General features: G+C 39.1%; 1 protein-coding gene across 2 annotated transcripts in view; it reads left to right on the forward strand.

The window, feature by feature from the left end:
- EXOC6B (exocyst complex component 6B) overlaps positions 1-26,371 on the forward strand; it is a 683,510-nt gene that overhangs the window by 591,733 nt on the left and 65,406 nt on the right. The gene's annotated exons all lie outside the window — the stretch shown is intronic.

The following is a 26,371-nucleotide window of genomic DNA, read 5'->3' on the forward strand; positions in this document are numbered from 1 at the left end:
GGATTAGGGGTAGGATAGACATTTCTATTCAAAAAGAGAGAAATTGAGGGGAAAAAGGGGTTCCAGAAGAATTTGAATCTAGCAAGGCAAATTCTATTAGGCTTCAATGCCTGGGACCAATCTCTGTAGCTCTTGGCTCTTCTCTCTAGACCCACAGGTCTGCCCTCCACATCCATGACTATTCCATCAGCCTCTGCTTCTGCACTAGGGCTCTTCTGTATGAGGCATTTTTCCCTTGCTTGAAAAGTAGTATGTATTTGCTGCTAAGTAGCTCTATTAGCCCATTTCATGGTTGTAGAATTTTGGAAGTTCAGCAACCCTACTTCACTCCAGCCTGTGTCTTCCCTCTTTGGTCCAGGCTGACAGTGTTTCTTCTGATTCAGCATTCATTGAAACTCTATAAGTGTCTTGTACATGTAACAAGAATCCATACCATGAGACAAAAGGGTCCTCCTTATATTTTTCCTGTATAGCTCTATTCCTGGCTTCTTCTGAGATGGTGGGTATATTAATGAGTCACTTACTTACTGAATCTCTTCAGCAAAAGGTTGTCCATTCACACCCTTGGTTTTATCTCCAAAGTATATTTTTCTACACATAAATTTCCTAATTTTGACATCATTTGCAATCTGGATAGGCCCCAAATTCTCCCAAATCATCAAGCACTGATTCCTTTCTGCTTAACAATTCTTTCCACAACTTCTCTCATTTCATGCACATTTTACCGTAAGTAATGATGAGAAATCAAACTGCAACTTCAGCATTTTGCTGGGAAACCTCCTCAGCTAAATTTGAAAATTCATTGCTTACAAGTTCTATTTACACCAACTATGGAACACAATTCAAATTTCCTGCCAATATATAAGAAGTAACCATCTTTCTTACAGTTTCCAGTGACCTGTTGCTCATTTCCTTCTGAGAGCGCACCAGAAGCACCTGTAATGTTTATTTCTACCAGCCATTCTGTTCATGACAGTGTATGCATTTTCTAAGATGATAGACGTTTTCTCTAGCATGCTCCTCACTTGTTTCTGACCCCTCACTAGCATGCCTTTAACATTTCATATTACCACCAACAGTCTTTTAAAGACAGTCTAGGCCGGCGCCGCGGCTCACTAGGCTAATCCTCCGCCTTGAGGCGCCGGCACACCAGGTTCTAGTCCCGGTCGGGGTGCCGGATTCTGTCCCGGTTGCCCCTCTTCCAGGCCAGCTCTCTGCTGTGGCCAGGGAGTGCAGTGGAGGATGGCCCAAGTGCCTGGGCCCTGCACCCCATGGGAGACCAGGAGAAGTACCTGGCTCCTGCCATCGGATCAGTGCAGTGCGCCGGCTGCGGCGGCCATTGGAGGGTGAACCAACAGCAGAGGAAGACCTTTCTCTCTGTCTCTCTCTCTCACTGTCCACTCTGCCTGTCAAAAAAAAAAAAAAAAAAAAAAAAGACAGTCTAGGCTTTTTATGTTATTTACCTCAAATTTTCCCAGCTTTTGATCCCCAATTCCACAGCCCACTTCTACATTTTTAGTTATTTGTTACAATAGTTCTCATCTTCTAGGTACCTCAGGACTATTGTAACAAAATTACTGTAAACTTCAGGGCTTCAGCAATAAAAACTTATTCTCTCACAGCTATGGAGGCCAGAAATATGAAATCAAGGTGTTGGCAGAGCTGTGCTTCTTCTGAAGGCTCAAAGGGAAAATTCTTTCTTGCCTTTTGCAGCTTCTCGTGGCTCTGGGCATTCCTTGACTTGGGGCTTGCATAACTCCAGAATCTGCCTCCATCTTCCCCAGGACTTTGTCTCTTCTCGTTCTCATAAGAAGGCTTACCATTGAATTTAAGATCTACCCAGTTAGTCTAGGATGATCTCAAAGACCCCTTTCCCAAACAAAGTCGGTTCGCAAGAACTGAGCATTCGGACTTGGCTGTTTCTTTTTGAGGATCACCAGTCAAGCCACTGCAGTTGCCAGATGTAAGAGCAGCACATTGTTTCCAGATTCCCTTCTAGAGCTGTGATCTATGATTTTTGCATGTTTTCAATAATGAGACTGTCAGTAGTAGTATTAATTCTAAGTGTCATTGTCTTTTATATATTAATTATTCATTTAATTCTCACCACTGACAAAGCAAGTGTCATTGCTTTTAAACAGTTGAGAAACGGAGGCTTGGTACTGTGAAATGACTTTCTCAGTATCACAAAGTTTATGGCAGAACCTTCGTAAGAACCCCTATCTGTCAAATGACAAAATAGAGGCTTTTACCCTTTACATTATATCACCTCCTGACGTTTTTCTCAGAATAGAGCTCATATGGAGACGCGTATCACTCCCATGATATAGCAGACATCAAAGCCCCCCTCACACACAAAGAATGTTTACATAGACAAGAGTGGCAGACATTTCACCCCTGTTTATATAAATACGGTTAAGTAAAATTATATCCTTTCCAAATATACCTGTATCCCCTTCTCTGGCTTCAAAGCCTATCTTCCCTTGCCTGTGCTCAAGTGTTAGTCAGGAGTTGTTTAATTAGGAGATAAGATAACCTTTATGTAGTGATGGGAATGATCTGGCAAGGAAGATGATCCTAGCAATAAATAAGGGGAAAAAGCCCTTGAGTTTTGAGATTTCAGGAAGGAGTAGGATTAAGAACACAAGTGAAGGGGCAAGGATAGCTCATTCCTTGTAATGGAAAAAAAGGGAAAAGATACAAGGATAGATGTAAAGGTGCTGTTAGATTTTATGATAAAATCACAAAAAATAGTTATCTGATGTTGATCATGTTTGAATTTATTTTACCTTTATACTTACAAGTTAAATGAGAAATTTCTTGAGTTTTGTTATAGCTATACTATTTATTATTAAACATAAGGATAGTTACAGAAACATAAGCCAAGGAAATACTAAGCATTATTTTGCCCAATGATCAGCACATTTAGGAAGAATCACCAAATGGCAATTGTATGTTTGCCTGAGACCCAGTTATCTTGAGATATTGAAGTTATGGCTTCAATCTTCATCATATCATTTGTCCTACAAAAATTAAAATGTTTTCTTCAAACTCATATCCAGCTAATTAATCTCTTAGCACATCTTGCAAATGAAAGCTTTTAGTCTCAAATGGGAATGGATTTCATTCACATCTATTCCTAGCACAGGAGAATAAACCTAGCCAACTGCATGTGACACCAGATGTGTCCCAATATCCATTTCTTCCAGATAAGACATTTAAATTAATTACTTTCTTAAATTATTAGAGTCTGATAGAAAACAAGTTATGCTACCTAAACATAAATTCCCATGACTTTGACATACAGGCATCTAGGAACTCTATCCTAAGTGGTTGGTTTATGATGAAAAGCTTGCAATCCAAGTGGGAAAAGTTCATCAAAGAACAAGATCAAGAACAAGCATGCTAAAGAAATAAAATAGAAAGGAAGAAATAGAACTCTAAAGACATTGTCAATATGAAATAGAAAATAACCAAGTGAAATTATGAAGACCTGTACTTCTTTCATTTTCAGGAAACAAATCAAAATTGAATTTTCAACAAGTGATCAGAGGAAAAGAAACTATAAATTTTTTAAACATCATATTAGATTTCAAACCAAGTAAATTTATTAGCTTACAGAAATCTGGCTTTTGCCAAGTATGTTCATGTCTAGACAGTGTTGTCAGGATCAGAAAAGTACTGACCAGTTTGGTCCAATGTAATAGGGACTGTAACTAGGCAACACATTATGACTTTGATTGCTGCCATGTTTATTTGAGAATTTGAAAACTGTTTTCATGAAAAAATTGTAAAAATGATTGAAATTTGATCATGTATCCCTCTACAATGTCTTTCAAACTTTTTGCTACTTTCTGGATAATAGATCTTGAAATAATTTGTTCAAAAAGTCAGTTAAACCATGATCAAGATATTAAGGATTCATCAGTGAATGACACAGGCCAAGTCACTACTTTCAGGAAACATCCTACTAGGCAGTTGTTGATAATATAATCAAGATGGAGTTTCTTCACCCTTGTTGTTTAACCTAAACAGAGGCCATCATATTGTATGGAACTGTATAAAACTACCCGCTAGTCAACAAAACAGCATTTCATGCAGTTCAGTTAGGTGAATATTATTAAAGAAAGTTACCGTTTTCCCCTCCACCGTTGGCATAGCTTTATTTCATAAACCAGAATGATTGTAAGAAAAAAGTAAAACCATCAACTAAAGATTTGTTCTCAACAGTTGACTCACTTAAGCTTGTTTCTTCAGCAGGCATCCATTGAGTGCCTTCTCTGTGCCAGGTATTCTTTTCTGAGTGGGGGGTATAATTTTGAACAAGACAGACAAGGTTCCCAATGATTTTTATAAATGCCAATATTAGAAATAGTCATTTGGAAGCAATTTATACAGTTAAAGATAAAAACCTTGCATAGTTTTTTTTTTTTTTAATCTACTATCCCCCCATGTAAGAGTTCATGCAACTATTTCTCTCCCAGAATTCCATGCCAGGAAGATGTTCATGTCTTTAGATGAACTCTATCAAAACTAGAAATATCTGACATTTTTCTCTTTTTCTTTGACTGTAAAATTAAATGTAGTGTTCCATTATAGTGATCGATTTGCCCACATTCCTCTTCATCTTCCTTCCTCTCCTTTTTTTTTAACCTATATTTTTCTCATTTTGTGTGTTTTAATACTGCAGACCACCTTATATCCTTTTGGGTAGTGGGCATAGAAGGTCTAACAATGTAATTAGCTGTGACTATATAACTTCTTCATTTATTCTTCAAATAGTTATTTAGTATTTACTGTACTGAGCACAATAGATAGTAGTGAACAAAGACAAACTACATAAAAATACTTCTAATGTGAAAATGGACTTATGGGGTTCCCAAGGAAATGAGCAGTTAGAGTTCAATGTTTTGTGGGAAGATTCGTAGATATTCAGAAAACTAAGTCAGCTTTGTGTACCATTCTTTGAAAGACCAGTACTTCATATGATGTGTAGTGAAAACTGGGATAAATGTAAGCTAAAGTGCCCCTGCCAAGGCCAAATTTGTGGCACAGCAGGTGAAGCCACCACTTGCATCCCATATCAGGGTACCAGTTCCAGTCCCGGATGCTCCACTTTGATCCAGCTCCCTGCTAATGCCCTGGGGAAGCAGAGTAAAATGACCCAGGTGCTTAGGTCCCTGACACGCACGTGGGAAACCCAGATAGAGTTCCAGACTCCTGACTTTGACCTGGCCCAGTACCAGCCATTGCGGCCATTGCAGCCATTTGGGGAGTGAACCAGTGAATGAAAGGTCTCTCTATCCCTCCTCCCCTTTCCCTCCATCCCTCTCTTCCCCTCTCTCTCTGTCACTCTTCCTTTCCAACAAAAATATTTCCCCAAAATGCCTTCACCTACAAAAGTCTACAAATCTAGATAAAACCAATATTTTTAAAGGTCTCTACAAAGTGATAGAATGATGATTTTTTTCAAGTCTACTTCCTGCTTTCAAAGACCTTCAATGTAGTTGCTAAATTAAAAAAAATACAAACACAAATATTAGATTAAAGGAATTGAGCTATATAATACAGGTCCATATACCTGTCATGGGATATTGAATCTTAATAATGAAAAAAATGTTTTTTTAGTTGTTGTCATTGTAATTTTTTTTATTTCTAAGCAGCTAACACTCTGGCAGAGGGAGTTGGATAACATGAACTGTTTCTAAGAGACTAGATAACAAGCCAGTATATCAGGACCATTGGCCAGAATAACCACTGATAGAATCATTCTGAAATTTGGTTGTATATTTTTACAGAATCTTTGGTGAAAGTTTCTTCAGGGACAGAGAGTACATCTCCCCCATTTTCCAGGCATCCTCCACCTACTGCATAAAAGATAGATGAAAGCCTTTCTAACTGTCCAAGATTCTTAAGAAAGGCCCAAGTTCATCCTAAGCCTCACAAGATGAATCAAAATGAATATTAAATGACCAAAAGTATTTGCTTTGAAAAAACTACCAACTTCCCTCACTCTCCTCCCTCCCCCCAAAAAATCTCATGTATGGGCCCATCCTCATATTCTAATAAATTTGCAAATTTCCCATGTTTGCTTTCCAAGGCAGCTGTAGAAGAGGATCTGGGAGTTTACATGAGTAGTTACAGTCACATACTTCAGCCTGCCAAATAGTGTCTTAATTTCATAGCAGATCTAAAAGGGAGGACTTTTGACATCTGGATGGAGCTGGAAAGGCTAAGGACACACCATCAGGTCATCACAGTATATTATCCTTGGAAAACCCTGGAAAAAGGAGCTAGAGGAAGATGAGAAACTTTTTAAAAGGCACTAAGCAAACACTGCATCTGTGTGATAATGGCGACAACTCCAATATCTTTTCTCTCAAGCAGTTATCTCTGCTGAATTCTTTCCCCTCCTGCTTTAGGCATCCTACTGCTGTACCCTCAAAGACTTATGGATCCTGTCATGGTAGGAGTCATAATTCTGTAGTATGGACACATGATTTTATCAACAGTGCAACTCCCAGTGTTTGCCCAAATCTTGCCTTTCATCTCTTTGTTCCCGAAATAAACCAAATAACTACTCCTGACATAACAGAATTTGTGTTCATTGAATAAATATTTGTTAAAAATTCTTATCCATTTGTAAAGATTTCTGAAGATTTATTTATTTTACTCGAAAGGCAGAGCAAGTGAGAGAGACAGAAAGAGTCTTCCATCAGCAGGTTCACTCCCCAACATGACTACAGCAGACCAGGCTGTGCCAGGCTGAAGCCAAAAACCATGAACTTCATTTGAGTTCCCCAAGTACTTGGGCCATCATCTGCCACTTTCTCAGGCATATTAGCAGGCAGCTGGATTGGAAGCAGCCAGGACTTGAACCAGCGATCTGACAGGTGATACTGGTATCACAAGGGGTGCCTTATCCCGCTGCACCACAACACTGGCCCTTTTTTTACTTATTCTTGGTAACAAAAGTCCTACCTTCTGCATGTCTTGGTAGTGGGTTTTGTTAGCCTCTTGTAGAAATGCATGCTTGGTACCATGTGGACCACTTTGCTTTCTATGCAGATAGCTGTTAAGTTGTTAAATATGTGTCACACCATGGGGAATTTCATTCTGTAAACTTAAATATCTCAACAAAATCTATTCTTAAGAAGATCAACTATTTCAACTCCTTGCCTTCAATTATTTGAAGATGAAAAAATATCTTGGAAAAATGTGCTCTAACCTCTTACTCTGTATTTTAGATGTGTTAGCTCTATCTCCTTGGACAGAGTAGTAGTCACTTCCTAAATGAACCTATTCTGGGATGTCAGTCAGTCAGTGCTGTGCACTGCAGATAAAACAGTGAGCTGCAGGCCCATCCTTCATGTAGTCAACATTCTGGAAAATAAAACACGCAATATAATAAGTATGATGGCTTCTATAAAAGGGAAGTATTATGGAAGTATCATGGAAGCATAATTTATAGAGCCCTATGAACTGAGACTTGAAAATGAAAACTGATGAAGCCTGATGTGTTTGTGGAATTAAAATAACTCAGTTTCTTTCTTTTTTTCTTTCTTTTTTTTTATAGGCAGAGTGGACAGTGAGAGAGAGAGACAGAGAGAAAGGTCTTCCTTTGCCGTTGGTTTACCCTCCAATGGCTGCCGTGGCCGGCGCACTGCGCTGATCCAAAGGCAGGAGCCAGGTGCTTCTCCTGGTCTCCCATGGGGTACAGGGCCCAAGGACTTGGGCCATCCTCTATTGCACTTCCCGGGCCACAGCAGAGAGCTGGCCTGGAAGAGGGGCAACCGGGACAGAATCCAGCGCCCCAAGCGGGACTAGAACCCTGTGTGCCGGCGCCGCTAGGTGGAGGATTAGCCTATTGAGCCGCGGCGCCGGCCAGAACTCAGTTTCTTTAGAGCTTAGAAAGATGAAAAAAAAAAAAAATGATGGGCTTTGGCCGGTGCTGCGGCTTATTGGGCTAATCCTCCACCTTGCGGCGCCGGCACACTAGGTTCTAGTCCCGGTCGGGGCGCCGGATTCTGTCCTGGTTGCCCCTCTTCCAGGCCAGCTCTCTGCTGTGCCCAGGGAGTGCAGTGGAGGATGGCCTAAGTCCTTGGGCCCTGCACCCACATGGGAGACCAGGATAAGCACCTGGCTCCTGGCTTCGGATCAGCGCGATGCGCTGGCCGTAGCGCGCCGGCCGTAGCGCGCCGACCGTGGCGGCCATTGGAGGGTGAACCAACGGCAAAGGAAGACCTTTCTCTATGTCTCTCTCTCTCACTGTCCACTCTGCCTGTCCAAAAAAAAAAGATGGGCTTTTTATAGCAGACAGACCATGGTTCTGTGAGGTATATTAGATTTTTAATTCTTAAAAATTTTAATCAATAAAATAATTAGCCATCAACCACGTTTAAGCAAGGTACTGATATAATCAGATTTTAAAAATCAATCTGGGGGCTGGCACTGCGGCTCAATAGGCTAATCCTCCGCCTGTGGCACCTGCACACCGGGTTCTAGTACCGGTTGGGGCGCTGGTTCTGTCTCGGTTGCTCCTCTTCCAGTCCAGCTCTCTGCTGTGGCCCGGGAGTGTAGTGGAGGATGGCCTAAGTCCTTGGGCCCTGCACCCGCATGGGAGACCAGGAGAAGCACCTGGCTCCTGACTTCCGATCAGCGTGGTGTGCCGGCCGCAGCACGCCAGCCGCAGTGGCCATTGGGGGGTGAACCAACAGCAAAAGGAAGATCTTTCCCTTTGTCTCTCTCTCACTGTCCATTCTGCCTGTCAAAAAAAAAAAAAAATCAATCTGGGGGCCGGTGTTGTGGGGTAGCGGGTAAAGCCACCGCCTGCAATGATGGCATCCCATACAGGCACTAGTTCGAGTCCTGGCTGCTCCATTTCTCATCCAGCTCTCTGCTATGGCCGGGAAAACAGTAGAAGATGACCCAAGTCCTTGAGCCCCCACACCCATATGGGAGATCCCCGGAAGAAGCTCCTGACTCCTGATGGGTGCAGCTCCAGCCGTTTCAGCCATCTGGGGAGTGAACCAGCAAATGGAAGACTCTCTCTCTCTCTCTCTTTCTCTCTCTGCTTCTCCTTCTCTCTCTGTGTAACTCTGACTTTCAAGTAAATAAATAAATCTTTAAAAAAATCAATCTGGCTACAGATTAGAGATATTTTTATGTAGTTCAAATGTAAAAAGAAAGAAAAACGATAATTTGAACTACTGTACTTAGAATAGGGATAAAGAAAAGTAGGTAGATTAGAAAGAAGTAGAGTTATCAGCATTTGGTGAAAGATTGAAAAGCTAGGAAGAAGAAAGAATCAAGAATGATAATAGAGTGTGTAAACTATGAGTGCTTAGAAGGCTCTGTTTTGTGTGTGAAGCCATGTTTTTTGTCTTTGTTGTACCTGAGTGTCTATAACATATGAGACATTTAAATAATTTTGGAATGAATGAATGAACACATAAACACACAAATGCCTAGATTTTTATCTTGAGCAACTGGATTAATGGAGATGTTATTTATCTAGATGAAAAGATTTAAGGGGAATATAAGTACAGTTTCCCACTTATCTGGGTATGATTATTACAAAGAGCTATGGTAGATATAAAGCAGATGTAATTCACATTTTACAAAGAGTTGTTTTTCAGAGCAGTTTTAGATTTACAAAAAAATTGATTGGCGAGTACAGAGTCCCCACATGCCTGCTCCCTCTTCTTTTATTTATTTATTTGAAAGGCAGAGTTACAAAGAAGCAGAGGCAGAAAGAGAGACACATCTTCCATCCGATGGTTCACTTCCCAAATGGCCGCAACAGCCAGAGCTGAGCTGATCTGAAGCCAAGAGCCAGGAGCTTCTTCCTGGTCTCCCACATAGATGCAAGGGCCTGTACTTGGGCCAGCTTCCACTGCTTTCCCAGGCCATAAGAGAGACCTGGATCAGAAGTGGAACAGCTGGGTCTTGAACCAGCGCCCATATGGGATACAGGCACTGCAGGCAGTGGCTTTACCCGCTATGCCAAAGCACTTGTCCTGATCCCTCCTCTTTGTCCCTGCCACAGCTTTCTGTATTTATTTAATCTCATGTTAATATATTTATTAAAACTGATGAATGCCTATTGAAATGATATTTCTAACTAAATTTCATAGCTTACATTAGAGCTTCCTCTAACTGTATATTCTATGGGTTTTGACAAATATGTAATAAGATGTGTTCACCATTATTCATCATACAGAATACTTTCACTGACCTAAACATCCCCTGTGCTCATCTACTCTTCCCTTCCTGGCTTTGTTACCCCCTTCACCTTACCCCAGGCCCCTGACAGCTGCTGATCCTTTCATTGTCCTCATAGTTCTGGCTTTCCTAGAAGGTCATCTTATTGGAATCAAACAGCATATACGCTTTTCAGATTTGCATGTTTTTACTTAATATACGTTTATACATGTTCCATGTCTTTTCATGGCTTTATAGCTCATTTCCCTTTTTTTAATCATCGAATGAGAGTCCATTGTGTTAATGTATCATAGTTTGTTTATCCATTCACCTATTGAAGGCCTTCATGGCTGTTTGCAATTAATAAAGTTGCTATAAGCATTCATGTTCAGGTTTTTATATGGATATAACTTTCATCTTATTCAAACAAACTCTAACAAGTACAGCTGCTGAGTTATATACTAAAAATATGTTTAATTTTACAAGAAATTGAAAACCTTTCTTCTCATTGGAAGTACTTACTTTTGCATTCTTACTAGCAATGAATGAGAATTCTCATTGCACCACGTCCTCAAAGGCATTTAGTGTTGTGATTATTTTTATTTTAGCCATTGTTAAAAGTGTATAGTGGAGAGGGCCAGCGCCATGGCTCACTTGGCTAATCCTCCGCCTGTGGCGCCAGCATCTCATATAGGCACCGGGTTCTAGTCCCGGTTGCTCCTCTTCCAGTCCAGCTCTCTACTGTGGCCCAGGAGGGCAGTGGAGGATGGCCCAAGTGCTTGGGCCCCTGTACCCGTGTGGGAGACCAGGAAGAAGCACCTGGCTCCTAGCTTCGGATCGGCGCAACACCGGCCATAGTGGCCATTTGGGGAGTGAACCAACGGAAGGAAGACCTTTCTCTCTGTCTCTCTCTCTCTCTCACTGTCTATTATAACTCTACCTGTCAAATACATTAAAAAAAAAAAAAGTGTGGAAAAAAAAGTATATAGTGGTATGTCACCACTGTTTTTTTTTTAAAGATTTATTTTTATTTATTTGAAAGTCAGTTACAGAGAGAGGTAGAGACAGAGAGAGAGAGGTCTTCCATCGCTGGTTCACTCTCCAGATGGCCCCAACGGCCAGAGCTGCACCAATCTGAAGCCAGGAGCCAGGAGCTTCTTCTGGATCTCCCACATGGGTGCAGGGACCCAAGGACTTGGACCATCTTCTACTGCTTTCCCAGGCCACAGCAGAGAGCTGGATCAGAAGGCGAGTAGCCGGGACTAGAACCAGTATCCGTATGGGATGTCAGCGCTTCAGGCCAGGGCTTTAACCTGCTGTGCCACAGCGCCAGCCCCTCACTAGTGTTTTAATCTGCAATATCCTGAAGATGTGCAATGAAGTTGAATGTCTTTCTATATGCTTGTGTAATATTGTGCATATTATTTGTGAGGTGTCCAGATCTTTTGACCATTTTTAAGTAGACTGCTTGCTTTCTTATTGTTGAAGTTTAAGAATATTTTGTACATTTTGGACTTAAGTGCTTTATGAGGTATGTATTTGGCAAATATGTTCTCCCAATCTGCGGTTTGTTTCCTTGTTCTCTTGAAAGTGTCTTTCACAGAACAGAAATTTTTAGTCTTGTTAAAATCTGACTTACCAGTTTGTGCTTTTGGTATTGTATCCAAAAAATCATTTGCAAACCCAGTCACCAAGGTTTTCTCCTGTGTTATCTTCTAGGAGTTTTAAAGCTTTGCATTTTACACCTAAGTCTATGATCCATTTGAGTTAATTTTTGTGAATGATATAAGATCTATGTCTAGAGTCTTTCTGTTGTTTTTTTTTATGTAGATGTCTATGTATTGAAGACTCTATTTTCATTAAATTGCCTTTGCTTCTTCATCAAAACTCAGTTGACAATATTTGTACATGTCTATTTTGCTCCATTAATCTACTTGTCTGTTTCTTTTTAAAAAATTTATTTATTTATTTATTTATTTGAAAGTCAGAGCTACACAGAGAAAGGAGAGTCAGAGAGAGGGAGAGAGGTCTTCCATCTGCTGGTTCACTCCCCAACTGGCCGCAATGGCCAGAGCTGTGCCCATCAAAAGCCAAGAACCGGGAGCTTCCTCTAGGTCTCCCATGCAGGTGCAGGGGCCCAAGGATCTGCGCCATTTTCTACTGTTTTCCCAGACCATAGCAGAGAGCTGGATTGGAAGTGGAGCAGCCAGGACTCCTGGTGCTCATAAGGGATGCTAGCCCTGAAGGTGGTGGTTTCACTTACTATGCCACAGTGCCAGCCCTTTGTCCTTTTCTTTTGCTAACACCATGCTGTCTTGATTCCTGCAGCTTTGTAGTAAGTTTTCAGCTCAAGCAGTCTCAATCCTCTGACAGTCTTTTTTAGTACTCTGTTGGCTATTCTAGGTCTCTGGCTTTCTATATAAACTTTAGAATCACTCTGCTAATTTTTGCAAAATAACTGTGGAATTTTTATTTGAATTTATTGGAATTTTTATAGGTCAAGTCAGGAAGAACTGGCATCTTGACAATATTGTTCTTCTATCCATGAACATGAAATGTTACACCCTTTATTTAAATCTTCTTTGATTTCTTTTGTTATATTTGTGTAGTTTCTTCATATAAATGTTGAACATGTTTTATTAGATTCAGACTTAACCATTTCATTCTCTAGAGTGCCAGTGTAAATGATACTGGGTTTTTAATTTCAGATTCTTGTTCTTCATTTCTGGTATGTAATGTGGCAGTTGACTTTGACTTTTTTTTTTTTTTTTTTTTTTTTTTTTGACAGGCAGAGGTAGACAGTAAGAGAGAGACAGAGAGAAAGGTCTTCCTTTTGCCATTGGTTCACCCCCCAGATGGCCGCTACGGCTGGCACACTGCACCAATCCGAAGCCAGGAGCCAGGTGCTTCCTCCTGGTCTCCCATGCAGGGGCAGGGCCCAAACACTTGGGCCATCCTCCACTGCCCTGCCTGGCCACAGCAGAGAGCTGGACTGGAAGAGGAGCAACCAGGACAGAATCCGGCGCCCCGACCGGGACTAGAACCCTGTGTGCTGGCACCGCAGGTGGAGGATTAGCCTAGTGAGCCGTGGCACTGGCCAGACTTTGTCATATTAACCTTATATCCTGCACACTTGCTATCATTGTTTAGTAATTTCTATAATATCATTTTAATGTCAGGATATCAGTGCTAATAGCCCCCGCCTTCATTTCTGATATTGGTAAGTTATGTCTTCAAAGAACCAGGTTTGGGTGATTCTCTGTATTGATTTCCTCATTTTAGTTTTACTAGTTTCTGCCCTAATTTGTATTATTTCTTTCCTTCTGCTTACTTTGGATTTAATTTGCTCTTCTTTTTTCAAGTTTACTTTGGTGGAAGCTTAGAGTATTGATTTCAGATCTTCTTTGATAATAAATACATTCAATGCTATCATTTTCCCTCTGAAAACTACTTTTGCTGCATCCCATAAATTTTGATAAATTGTATTTTCATCTTCATTTAATTCAAAATATTATGTAATTTCTCTTGAGACTTTCATAACTCATGTATTATTTAGAAATGTATTGCGTAATGTTTTAAGTATTTTGAGATTTTTCCACAATCTTTTTTTTTACTTCTTATTAATTCCATTGTGGTCTTTGTATAATTTCTAGTCTTAAATTTTTAAAAGTATGTTGTATGATTTAGAATGTGGTCGATTGTAGTGAATATTCTATATGACCTTCGGAGGAAAGTACATTTTGCTCTTGTTGGATGAGAAATGGTGTAAATGTCAGTTAGATCCACTTGATCATTGATGGTGCTACTCAATTCAGCTATTTCCTCACTGATTTTCTGCCCACCCCTTCTGTCAATTACTGATTAAAATTTGTTGAATTCTCCAACTATGATAGTGAATTCATCTGTTTGTCCTAGAAGTTCTATCCATTTTTGCCTAGCATATTTTTATATTTTGTTGTTAGACACATGAACATTAAGGATTGTTGTGTCCTTTTGGATATTTGACCTCTTTATCATTCTGTAATGACCCCTCTTTGTTCTGAAATTTGCTCTAATACTAAAGTAGCTACTCCTGATTTCTTTTGATTAATCTCAGCATGGAACATCTTTTTCTATTTCTTTACTTTGTGTCTTTATACTTAAAATTAATTTCATGAACAGAACATATAATTGGGTCTTGTTATTTTATCCACTGTGACAATTTCTGCTCTTTAATTGGTATTTAGACCACTTAAATTTGAAATGATGATTGATATAGTTGGATTAACATCTACCATACTTGTAGCTGTTTTCTATTTGTTGCGATGTTTTTTTCTTTGTCTTCCACACTTTTTCTGCCTTTGATGGTTTTGATTAAGCATTTTAATGATTCATTTTTTTAACTTTATCTTAGTATATCAACTGTACTTCCTTTTCTACTTTTTCTAATGGTTGCCCTACAGTTTGCAATATATATTTATAAGTAATCCATGTCCACTCTTAAAAAAGATAATGAATTCATTTATAGTACAGTACTTTATAATAGCATTTCTAATTCTTCCTTTGTATCCATTATAATATTACTGTCATTTATTATATCATTTGTTCATAGCTATAATTGCTGCATATATTTTTGTTATTTTTAAAAAAAAACTGTTAACTGTTAGATCAATTAAGAATAAGGAAAATACTGTTTTCTATTACTCTCATTTAATGTGTTTTTTTTAGTTCTGATCTTCTAAACTATATTTTATTACTTGCTGAAGAACTTGTTTTAAAAATGTCTTGCAAAAAGTTATGTCAGCACAAATTTCCTCAGTATATGTTTGGTTCTGAAAGTATTTCTCCTTCACTTTTGAAGGATAATTTTGCTGGGTATAAAATTTTGGGTTGGTGGATTTTTTTTCTTTCAAACTTTTACATATTTCTCTTTATTCTCATCTTGCTTTCATGATTTCTAAGGACAAGTCAGATGTAATTTTCATTCATTCTCCTATTTAGGTAGGATATATTTTCCCTTTGGATTCTTTTAAGATTTTTCTCTTTGCTTTTGATTTTTCTGAAGTTTGACTGTGTTGTCCCTAATTGTAGAAGTTGTTAGTATTTATGATGCTTGGTGTTCTCTGAGTTTCCCAGATCCCTGGTTTGATATCTGTATTTGGGAAAATTCTCAGTTACTGTAACTTCAAATATTGTAACCTTAAATGTATTTCTTCTGTTTCCTTTTTTCTTCTCATATTGGTGTTCCCATTACAAATAAGTTGTACCTTCTGTAATTTGCTCATAATCCTTGGAAATATTTTCTATCTTTTTCATACTTTTTCTCTTTGTTTTTCAGTTTTGGGAAGTTTCTAGTAACATTTCCTCAAGCTCACTGATTCTTTCCTTGGCTGTGTATGGTCTGTTGCTGACTGCTTCACAAACATTCCTCATGTCTGTTGCACTGTGTTATTTCTAGCATTTCCTTTTTATTGTTTCTTGGAGTTTCCCTTGAAGGAAAGCCTTGCTAAGAAGAACAGAATGCTCTGATTATATTTCCATTTCTATTTACGTTAGCCATCTGGTCTTGCATGTTGTCCGCTTTTCCCATTACAGCCCGTAGCATAGCAATAATAGTTGTTTTAAATTCCCAAACTGGAGGCAGGCATTTAGCACAGCAGTTAGGATGCACTTGGGACAACCACATCTCATATTGGAGTAGCTGGTTCAAGTTCCAGTTCCTCTGCCTCCAAACCAGCTTCCTACTAATGCACACCTCAGGAGGCAGCAGATGATACCTAAGGTACTTGGGTCCCTGCCATCCACATGAGAGACCCGGATTGAGTTCTGGACACTTGGCTTCAATCTGGTCAAGACCTGGCTGTCACAGGCATTTGAGGGTATGAACTAGCAGATGGAAGATTGATCTCTCTCTCTTTTAAATAAATAAATATTTTTTGAAACTTCTCAGTTTGATCATTGCAAAATCTTTGCTGTATCTGAGTCTGTTTCTGATACTTGTTCTGTCTTTTCAGACTGTGTGCTCTCCCTTTTAGTATGTCTTTATAATTTTCAGCAAAGCCAGGCATGATGTACCAGGCATAAAACAAACTGATAGGGATAAGGGATTAAGCTATTTTTATTGTTTGCTGTGTCAGAGGCTAACATTTCCTCTGTATATTTGTTATTGTCTTCTCTGTAGTCTTTAGTCTATTTTTCAATTGTATCCTCTTGCTATTATATAGGAACTCTAATTATAGGTCATAAGGTATGGGTGGGGAAGAGAAGCAGCATTCCATATTCCTGTGGTTGGTTCTTAGACTTTAGAGCACCCATGCCCCTGGGATGGGACCTTCACAATTGCTTCTCTATTGTGCCCCAATTTCCTGTTCAGTAACGTGAATGCTAGAGGAGATTCAACTTGAGTATTTCCCTTACCCCATATGGAAGACTACAGCAGGCTGTAGTGGACTGTTTTCTTTTTCCCAGGTTGCCTAGTCTCTGATAAAACCCCATTCAGAGGGTCCCTAGCAGAATTTCCCCTGAGGGCAAGCTTTACGAAGAGGTACAGAATGCTCTGGGTATATTTCAAAATGACTCCTTCTTTCTTCCTCCTGCCAGTGTTCATCCGGTTAGGTTCCTGGAGGTAAAATGCAATCAACTATGGGGGTCCTCTAAGACTGGGCAGCCACGGGGTTTGTGACTCTCCAGCTTGTCCTCAGTATGCCTCCAGCAGTTCAGCAGTTGTGTTCCTACACTGGTACTGGCTACAGAAGTGGTTTCTGTTCATGCCCTACTGATCCAGTCAGAAGTATTCTCCTTAGTCACCTGTCTCTCTAAGTTTTGAAGCAGCAGTTTGCCCTGTGACTCCAGTGGATCTTAAAAGAGCTATCAATTTTCAGTTTATTCAGTATTTTCTTGTTGCAAGAACTATAGTAACAACTTTAAAAAAAAAAAGAAAATGTATTTATTTATTTATTTGAAAGAGTTATAGAAAGAGAGGGAGAGATACACAGAGAGAAAGATCTTCCATCCAGTTGTTAACTCCCCAAATGACTATAACAGTCAGGGCTGAGCCAGGCCTGAGCCAGGCCAAAGGCAGGAACCTGAAAATGCATCCAGATTTCCCGCATGGATTGGAAGTGGTGCAGCCAGGACTTGATCTGGTGGCTATATGGGATGCCAGAGTGGAAGTCAGTATTTATCCTTTTCACTTGCACTGCTTCTTTTGTTTTTTATTTTTTTCTTTTATAGTAATATATAGCACTCTTATTTAGTTGGCTAGAAAGTATCTTACTCTGTCCATACAGATGGTTCTGGGCCAGGCATCTGTCCAATAGCTATTGTTACTCATCTCAGATGGACCCTTACGGACAACCTCATTTTTCATGTGATGTTTGTTTACCTCAGGACTCAAGAAGACTTTGGAGTTAACTACATTTGGAATATATATTGATTACTCCTGTGCTTAGTTCCATGTTTCTTCAACAGTTTGGGTGCTACCCATTTTAGTGTATCTTTAGACATTTTTTTCAGTAGGTGTTAAATTAGGACTAATTTCTGTTTTAAGCTTTAGAAGTCTGGAGAGTAGGAATCCAAATACATTTCCCCTTTTAGTTATATTGAGTTATTAGTTGTTTTCTCCCCTTGAAGAAAACATTTCAAAAACTAATTTAGAAAGCAAAACCTAACCTATGATCAAAAACAAGAATGCCACTCTCGCGTATCTACTCAACACTGTCCTGGAATTGTTAACTAGGGCAATTAGGCAAGAAGATGAAATGAAAGACATTAGGATTGGAAATGTATATTTGATACTATCTTAATATACAGATATCATAATCTTATATATTGAAAATCCCAACTAATCCACTGAAAAGTATTTCAGCTAGTAAGCAAATCCATCAAGGTTGCAGAATATAACCCCATACTTTCAACTTTGTATACTATACACAATGTACACAAAAGCAATGTATTTCTATACAGTAGCAGTGACCACACCAAAAATGAAATTAAGAAAACAACTCCATTTATAATAGCATCAAAAAATAAGATCAATAGCAATAAATTTAGCAAATATAGTACAAGATTTATACACTAAAACTGCAAAGTATTTTGGAAAGAAATTGATGAATACCAAAATGCATGAAAGATATTTCATATTCATGGATTAGAAGACCTGGTATTATTAGATGGTAATATTCCTGAAATTGAGCTATAGATTCAACACCATCTCTGTCAAAAACAGGATGGCCTCTGCAGAAATTGATAAACTGATCCTAAAATTAATATGAAAATGCAGGTGGCTTGACACAGTCAAAACAGCCTCCAAAAAGAACAAAGTTGTAGGATTTGTATATCTCCATTTCAAAACTTACTACAAAGCTACAGTTTTCAAGACTCTATGGTACTAGTGTTAAAGATAGATGTGTAGATTCAAAAGAACACACAATTGAAAGTTCCAAAAGAACCTTTGCATTTATAGACAATTATTTTTTGACAAGCGTGCAAAGACAATTCAGTGGGAGAAAGAGTAATCTTTTCAACAAATGGCGCTAGGACAACTGGATAGCCAGAGGGAAAAGGAAAAAGTTGGATCCTTTGATATCCCATGCTATACCAAACACAAAAACTAACTCCAAATGTATCACAGTCCTCAATTTAAGAACTAAAACTGTAATTGTTAGAAACAAACACTGGAGTAAATCATTTGTCTTTTGGTTAGCACCATCTTAGGTATGACATAGCAAGTAAAACTGAAAAAAAAAGGATATTCAAAATAACATGAAAAACATGTGAGCTACCAATAACACCATCAAAAAAGTGAAAAGACATTGGATGGCAGGAAACACTGGCAAATCATGTATCAGATAAGGAACTTATATTCAGAATACATAAAGAATCCTTACAACTCTACACAAAAAGATTTTTAAAAACACAGAAATAGAAAAATCAGAATAGGCATTTGTACAAAGAAGATACACAAATGGCTAACTTTCTTTTCTTAACATCACTAGTCATTGGGGAAATTAAAATAAAAACCACAAGAAATAGCATTACATACTCATTAGGGTGGGTGGAATAAAAAAGGACAAGCAGCAACAAGTGTTGATGAGGATGTGCAAGAAACAGAACTCTCACACATAGTTGGGATCAGTATAAAATGAGTATAAAGTGATGCAGCCACTTTGGAAAAACAGTCTGGCAGGTCTTCAAAAAGTTAAACAAGGGGTTACCGTATGTCCTAGCAATTCCACTCCTGGGTATATACCCAGGAGTAATGAAAATATTTTCCACACAAAAGCTTATACACGAATGTTCATAGAAGCATTATTCATAATCACCAAAAAACCAGAAATAAAGTGTCCATACTATAGAATATTATGCAGTAATAAAAAGGAATGAAGTAACAATATATGCTACAACACAGGTAAACTTGGATAACACTTTGTTCAATTGAAAGAAACCAGCCACAAAAGACCACAACCTGTATGATTCGATTTATGTGAATGTCCAGAGTAGGCAAATCTGTAGAGAGAGAAAATGGCACAGTGATTGCTGGAGGCAGGGGAGTGGGGAGTGTGTAGGGGGTGACTGAAAATGGGTACAGGGCTCCTTTTTTTGAGTGAAGAAAATGTTCTCAAGTGATTGCTGGTTGCACAATTCTGTGAACATCCTAAAGACCATTGAGCTGCATACTCTTCTAAATGGGTGAATTATATGGTATGTGAACTATATCTTAACTAAAGCTTTTTAAAAAAAAAAAAATTCTTCCCCAAGTCCAAAGTGAGAGAGATTTTTTGCTGCCTTCTTTCTTTCCCGGTCTTGGCTCTCCTGCCTCTTCTCCACCCACACTTCAAGTCAGCAGCCTCCAAGGAGCACTCAGTTTATAGCCGGTGCTGCCACAATGTCAGATGCTGTAGAAATATATTATACAGTGCAGAAGTCAGAGTCATAGCAATGTGAAGGCCGACACATACTGGCAATTACACAGCTCCAGAGGTCAGGCAGAAGGCGAGGGCAAGAAGGACACAACCGACTCTGGAACACATTCCAGTTGTCTGCAGAGCAGCTTGCTTCTCACTGTCAGCAAGACTTTATTTAGACTCAGTGTTGCACTTTGCTTGGTGTTTTGTTCGTACTCTACCTGTCGATTTCTTTCTACGTCTTCTTAGCAATAGTTTCTGAAGCTTCTTCGTTCCCTTGAAGAATCTGCCCTTTTCTGCTATTAAACATATTTGAAATGAAATTTTCATCTGTACATTTCAACTTTCTGATGTATTCTCAGAGGAAAAAAATGTATTTGGTCAATCATAAAAATCAAAAGATCAGAAATAAGGAAGATGGCATCCCAATTGCCAGATACCTGTCACACAACACACATAACTTCCTACCTCGCAGGAATTCCCAACTTAGTAATATATTGAACTTTAGGAGTTTGACATTTTGCATTCCCACAGCCTTATATAACACCTGTCATTTCATGTGGGCATCATAAATATTTATGAGTGGATGAATCAATGAGTGAATTACCTGCAGAGCTTTCATACTGATGCTTCCACTCCTTTCTTACCTCCATAGGCCACTGTGAACTTTTTCTTTGCTTTTCCCAGACTGCCTTTCTGCCTGGAAGTCTTAGGAAGTATTGACTATGTGTCGAGATTATAAGCCATGTCAGCTCTCCATCCAGCAAGAAGCAAATCATTCTAGGAGAGAGAAAACGTCACAACTCTTTTGCTGTGTTTAAATGTGAGACTTGCCATCTGCTGTTAATAGTGATCAGGGTAGCACAGATTTTGCCAAAGATCAGTGGAAGCCCCTGAGATTGTGTAGGAGAAAGAGCGACTCCTGAATGTACTCCAGCTTTGGATGTATCTCTTTGTTCCACTATTTATCTGTTTGTACCAGATCTGTCTAGATGTCAGAGTTGCCAGGAAAATAACCATGTCTCTCAAGCCCCTTCTGCTGAGTCACAGAAATCCCAGGCACTTCGCCTGTGGAATAGCATCACTAATTGATCGAGTCAACATGGGCCAAACATGTCAAAACAATACCAAGACTAGAACATTTCTGGTATCAAGTTTCTAGGGGATTCTGCAGAGCCTAAAAATTTTAGGCAGATATTTATTGGTAGATAACTTGCAGGAAAGTGTGTTGAAAGTTACATTGTGTTTGAAAACCAAATATTCAGTGATTTTTGAAATCTAGGTTCAAGGTGGTAATGACAAGGCAATGCCAGGATGTGATTTTGCTTCCCTTTGCCCACAGTGTAGTGTGTCAAGGAGGTCATTTTTGAAGCTCAGAGAAAATCAGGACTCAGAATATTTCATGCTATTTCAAAATCTCTTGAGTATTTAGTGGCGTGATGTTACAGCCCTCTTCTCTAGCTGCTGTTTGCCTGCAAGCATCAATCAATAGCAAGAATGCTGGTAAGCAACCAGTGCTGCTAAAGGGATCATATTCCTTCACTCTAGTCACGAGAGGACTGGTGGCAGTCCATTTTGGTTCAGCTCACGAATCTAAAGGAAGTAAATTAATTCCTCGAAATGTCAGTCTTCATTTCCATAAAATGTGAGTAGAAATCCTTGCTTCCCATGATTAATCAGAATGATTAATACAGCACTTGTTAGATGCTTTAAGCACTGTCATCAACTGATATCTGTTGAGTACTTTTATATGCCTGTGTTAGCTGTGAAGGGGATATGGTACCCTTGAAGAGGAAGGAAAATATACATCTAAAAAAGGAGACACAATGCAAAGGGGCGTATGATAAAGGCCAAATAAATGATACAGCAAGAAAAGGTGAAGACATTTACTGCAATGATGTGGAGGGGTGCTTGGAGAGACCAAGGGCCTTAACCTTGCAGCAAACAAGACAAGAAGCATGCCTTATGTAAGGAGCCCAGCACAGCCAAGGAACCATGGCTGGGTAAGAGGGCTGCAGTAAAGGCAGTTGCCAGTCCCATACACCTACGAAGTAGGATTATTCCTACATTTCCCTCAATAACTAGGACTATAGAGAAGCAATATTTGTCAGGTCTGCCTGAATTTCCTAGTTTCTTTTATTTTATGAAGAAAATTTTGTTTCATGGTTACATGATATTTTGAGATTCTTCATCCCCACTTTAGCTTTTTGAAAGGTTTCATATTTGGCCGGCGCCACAGCTCACTAGGCTAATCTTCCGCCTGCAGTGCCAGCACCCCGGGTTCTAGTCCTGGTTGGGGCACCGGATTCTGTCCCGGTTGCCCCTCTTCCAGTCCAGCTCTCTGCTGTGGCCTGGGAAGGCAGTAGAGGATGGCCCAAGTGCTTGGGCCCCTGTACCCACATGGGAGACCAGGAGGAAGCACCTGGCTCCTGGCTTTGGATCCGCGCAGCGCGCCGGCCATAGCAGCCATTTTGGGGGTGAACCAACAGAAGGAAGACCTTTCTCTCTGTCTCTCTCTCTCTCACTGTCTAACTCTGCCTGTCAAAAAAAAAAAAAAAGGTTTCATATTTAATAGGATTTTCTCCCTTTGATTATAAAAGAAATACATATATATTTTGAAAATTTTGAAATATGTGGGAAAGTATATTTATAAATTTGAAATAATATTGAAGATATTATTTATACAGATTTGTGTCTTACATTTTTTACTTAATGTTTTCTTATGACCATGACTTCATATTATTCAAAACTACATAAACATGGCATATAGTTAGGAACTATTTTTCTGTGGTTGGGCATTTGAATTGTTTCTGGTTTTGCTGTAGTTTTAAAAAAAAAAAAAACCTGTGATGAGGGGCCAGTTCCGTGGCTCACTTGGTTAATCCTCCACCTGCGGCGCCGGCATCCCGGGTTCTAGTCCCAGTTGGGTTGCCGGGTTCTAATCCCGGTTGCTCCTCTTCCAGTCCAGCTCTCTGCTGTGGCCTGGGAAGGCAGTGGAGGATGGCCCAAGTCCTTGGGCCCCTGCACCCACATGGGAAACCAGGAGGAAGCACCTGGCTCCCAGCTTCGGATCAGCACAGTGCCGGCCATAGTGGCCATTTTGGGGGGTGAACCAACAGAAGGAAGACCTTTCTCTCTGTCTCTTTCTCTCACTAACTCTACCTGTCAAATAAAAAAAAAATCAAAACTGTGATGAACATACTGTTTCTGTATCTGCCTAGATTTACTCAATAGTTCCTTAGAATTGATCCCAAGAGGTAGGATTCTAAGGTTAAACCATGTGAACATTTTAAGGCTCTTGACATGTATATTAACAAATTACTTTCCTGAAAAGTTTTGCCAGTTTACTCCCATGAATAACACATGGCAGGGCCCATTTCCATCTCACTGTGAGTAGTACTAAATATTCCATTATTTTAAAACTTTGCTAATCTGGTAGACAGAGGTATCTCATCATTTTAATTTGCACTTTCCTAATTTCTCTTGAGGCTGAACATTCTTCGATGGTTATTAGCCATATAGATGTCTGCTTATCTAAGTACCTAATAATTGCTATTGTCTTTAACCCATGTTTCATAAACATATTAAATTCCTGTCAGTTATAGCTCTTCATATAGTAGGGTTACCATTCCTTTGCCATATTTACTAAAGATTTTTTCCATGGTTTATTTGTCTTTTATTTTTGTGATTCAACATACTTAACTTTCATACTTAACTTTAAATTTGTGTAGTCAAATCTATAATTTCCTTTGTGATTTCTCTTACTGCTTGTAATCTTCAAAAGTTCTTCCATATTCAAAAATAAGATTAACTGCCCCTGTTTTCTTCTTTATTGTTCCATTTTTAAATATTTATATTGCAAATGCATCTAGAGTTTATTTTGGAAAAAGGGCTAACATGAGATTTAATTTGTTTTTGTTTCATTCAGTTAATTTTCCCAGCACTGTTGACTAATTCATGTCCCCAGATTTAGCAATCAGGTCTTTTTAATTCACAGGGCTATTATTATTTAAAGTGTGTGTGTGTGTGTGTGTGTGATAGGAAGTTGCCAAAGTTGAGAAAATCTTCCACTGTGTTAAACCAAAACTAGATTCTATTTTCAGAGGGAACTAAAAAGTCAAACATTCTCAGTGAGGTTGATTTTATCAATTCATTCAGTGTTAATTGCCTTATTCTTTAGCTATTCTCATTGATAGGAAAAGCATTTTAGCTGTTTCTTTATTAACTTTTTTTAATCACTGTTCTTCAACACATACCCATACAGCCTGTTTCTTCAGGCTTAGGAATATATGATTTTATTTGTTTTCATTTATACTGTTCTTCCCTGAAATGCCCTCTATCTAACCAGCTTCTAGCAGTACTTCTATACCCACATCAAATTCTAATTATTCCAGCTAGCTTTAATATTCTCCTCTGACTTACAATAGCACTGATAGTTGATTTTCATAATTTAGTGCTTAAATTCATTTTATCCCATCTAAATCTTATTTGACCAGATATTATAAGCTTCCTGCAGAAACTATTTCTTTTTCTTCCTTACTACCTAGCACTAAGGCTTTTTTGAAAGCCTTATTTAAACATATGGCTGGGGTCAGTAGTTAAAATGTTAGGCTACAGGGGATCTATTAGTATTTTGATCTCTACTGGCAGGATCTCTTGCAGCTAGTATAAGAGACTGTAAAACAGGGTTCATAGTTATTATGCTCCCTTGACACAAGAAGGAATTTCTGTGTAAAATAAATAAATAAATAAAAATGATATGCCGTCAATTACTTAGACATCACTCAGAAGTCAGCCCTCCTCAATGCTACCTTACTTTTTCCAGGTCAGGAGCGGATGGCTTGCTTATTGTTGCAACCATAGATTATTGAACTGAACTTGTCCTGCTGCCAGAAAGATGGTAGTTTTAAAGCAGTTGATAACAGGATCCTGGTTTCCTTAATTTCAGCAAGCTCCTGTCTTTCTAGCTCCTAATATCCACCTGCTTCCCCTTATTTACTAATGCTTTCTCTAAACTCTCCCATCACTGCTTGGGCTAGATCTTCTTTTTTTTTTTTAAGATTTTATTTATTTATTTGAGAGATTGAGTTACAGACAGTGAGGGGGATAAACAGAGCAGAGAGAAAGGTCTTCCTTCCATTGGTTCACTCCCCAGATGGCCACAACAGCCAGAGCTGTGCCGATCCAAAGCCAGGAGCCAGGAGCTACTTCCTGGTCTCACATGCGGGTGCAGGGGCCCAAGCATTTGGGCCATCTTCTACTGCTTTCCCAGGCCACCGCAGAGAGCTGGATCAGAAGAGGAGCAGCTGGGACTAGAACCGGCGCCCTTATGGCATGCCAGCGCCTAACTGCGCCACGGCGCTTGCCTGAGCTAGACCGTCTTAAGGATGTCTTACCAATACTTCATATGCAATATTTCCTAGACCCACTTTACATTTTCTCCTTTCCTAACTGCATTTCCTTTTTACCTCTATTCTTTATCCATCTTAAAGGAATCACCAACCAGTCATCCAAAGTAACAAACTTTAAATTTATCTCTCATTTCTCTTTTTCTCTTACTTAACTCATGTGCCTGAGCAGAGGGCAAGTTATCAAATGACATGAACTCCATGTCCTTGCTATCTCACATCAAGCCCACACTTAGATGCTTTGATCCTTTCCTTTTGCCTGAATAGTAGAAGCCAACTTATTCTGAACAAAATCCGAACCTCCTGTCTCCAGTCTACCTTAATAGACTCTTATCTACTTTTCCCCTCTCATCCTATGCTTCTGCCATGCCTTTCCCCAACTGTCTTGCTCTGTCATTTTTTAACCTATTTAAGCATTTTCTCCACAAGCAATACTCTTCTTGGCCTTAAGTAACATTTGGGGGCCACATTAATTGGACAGCATTGAAATGGAGCCATTACCTCCTTCGCCTTTTTAACCTCACAAAGTTGTTTTGCTAAGTTGAGTGAAATTATAGGCTTCCAAAATGCTATTGTGTTATAAAAAAGGCATGCAAATTTAAGTTAGTTATACACAATTTTATTGCAGTGATTTAAAGGAAGTGATATATGTTGGGTTTTGATTTATTATGTCTTTATGGCCAGTTTTTGTAAATGCCCTGCTAGCACTTCAGTGATTCTCTAGTAAGTGAAGTCCCTAGCATATGAATGCAAATTATATATCCAGATCAACCATAGTGATTGTGACATTCAGAGCTCCTGCATCTTTACTAGTTTTTAAAAATATTCCTCATCACATACTGAAAGAACAGTATTAAAAATCTCACTAATGAATAT

The sequence above is a fragment of the Oryctolagus cuniculus genome, chromosome 2 (assembly GCF_051225735.1).
Source record: "Oryctolagus cuniculus isolate XC-2025 breed Fujian yellow rabbit chromosome 2, ASM5122573v1, whole genome shotgun sequence".
Classification (NCBI taxonomy): Eukaryota; Metazoa; Chordata; class Mammalia; order Lagomorpha; family Leporidae; genus Oryctolagus; species Oryctolagus cuniculus.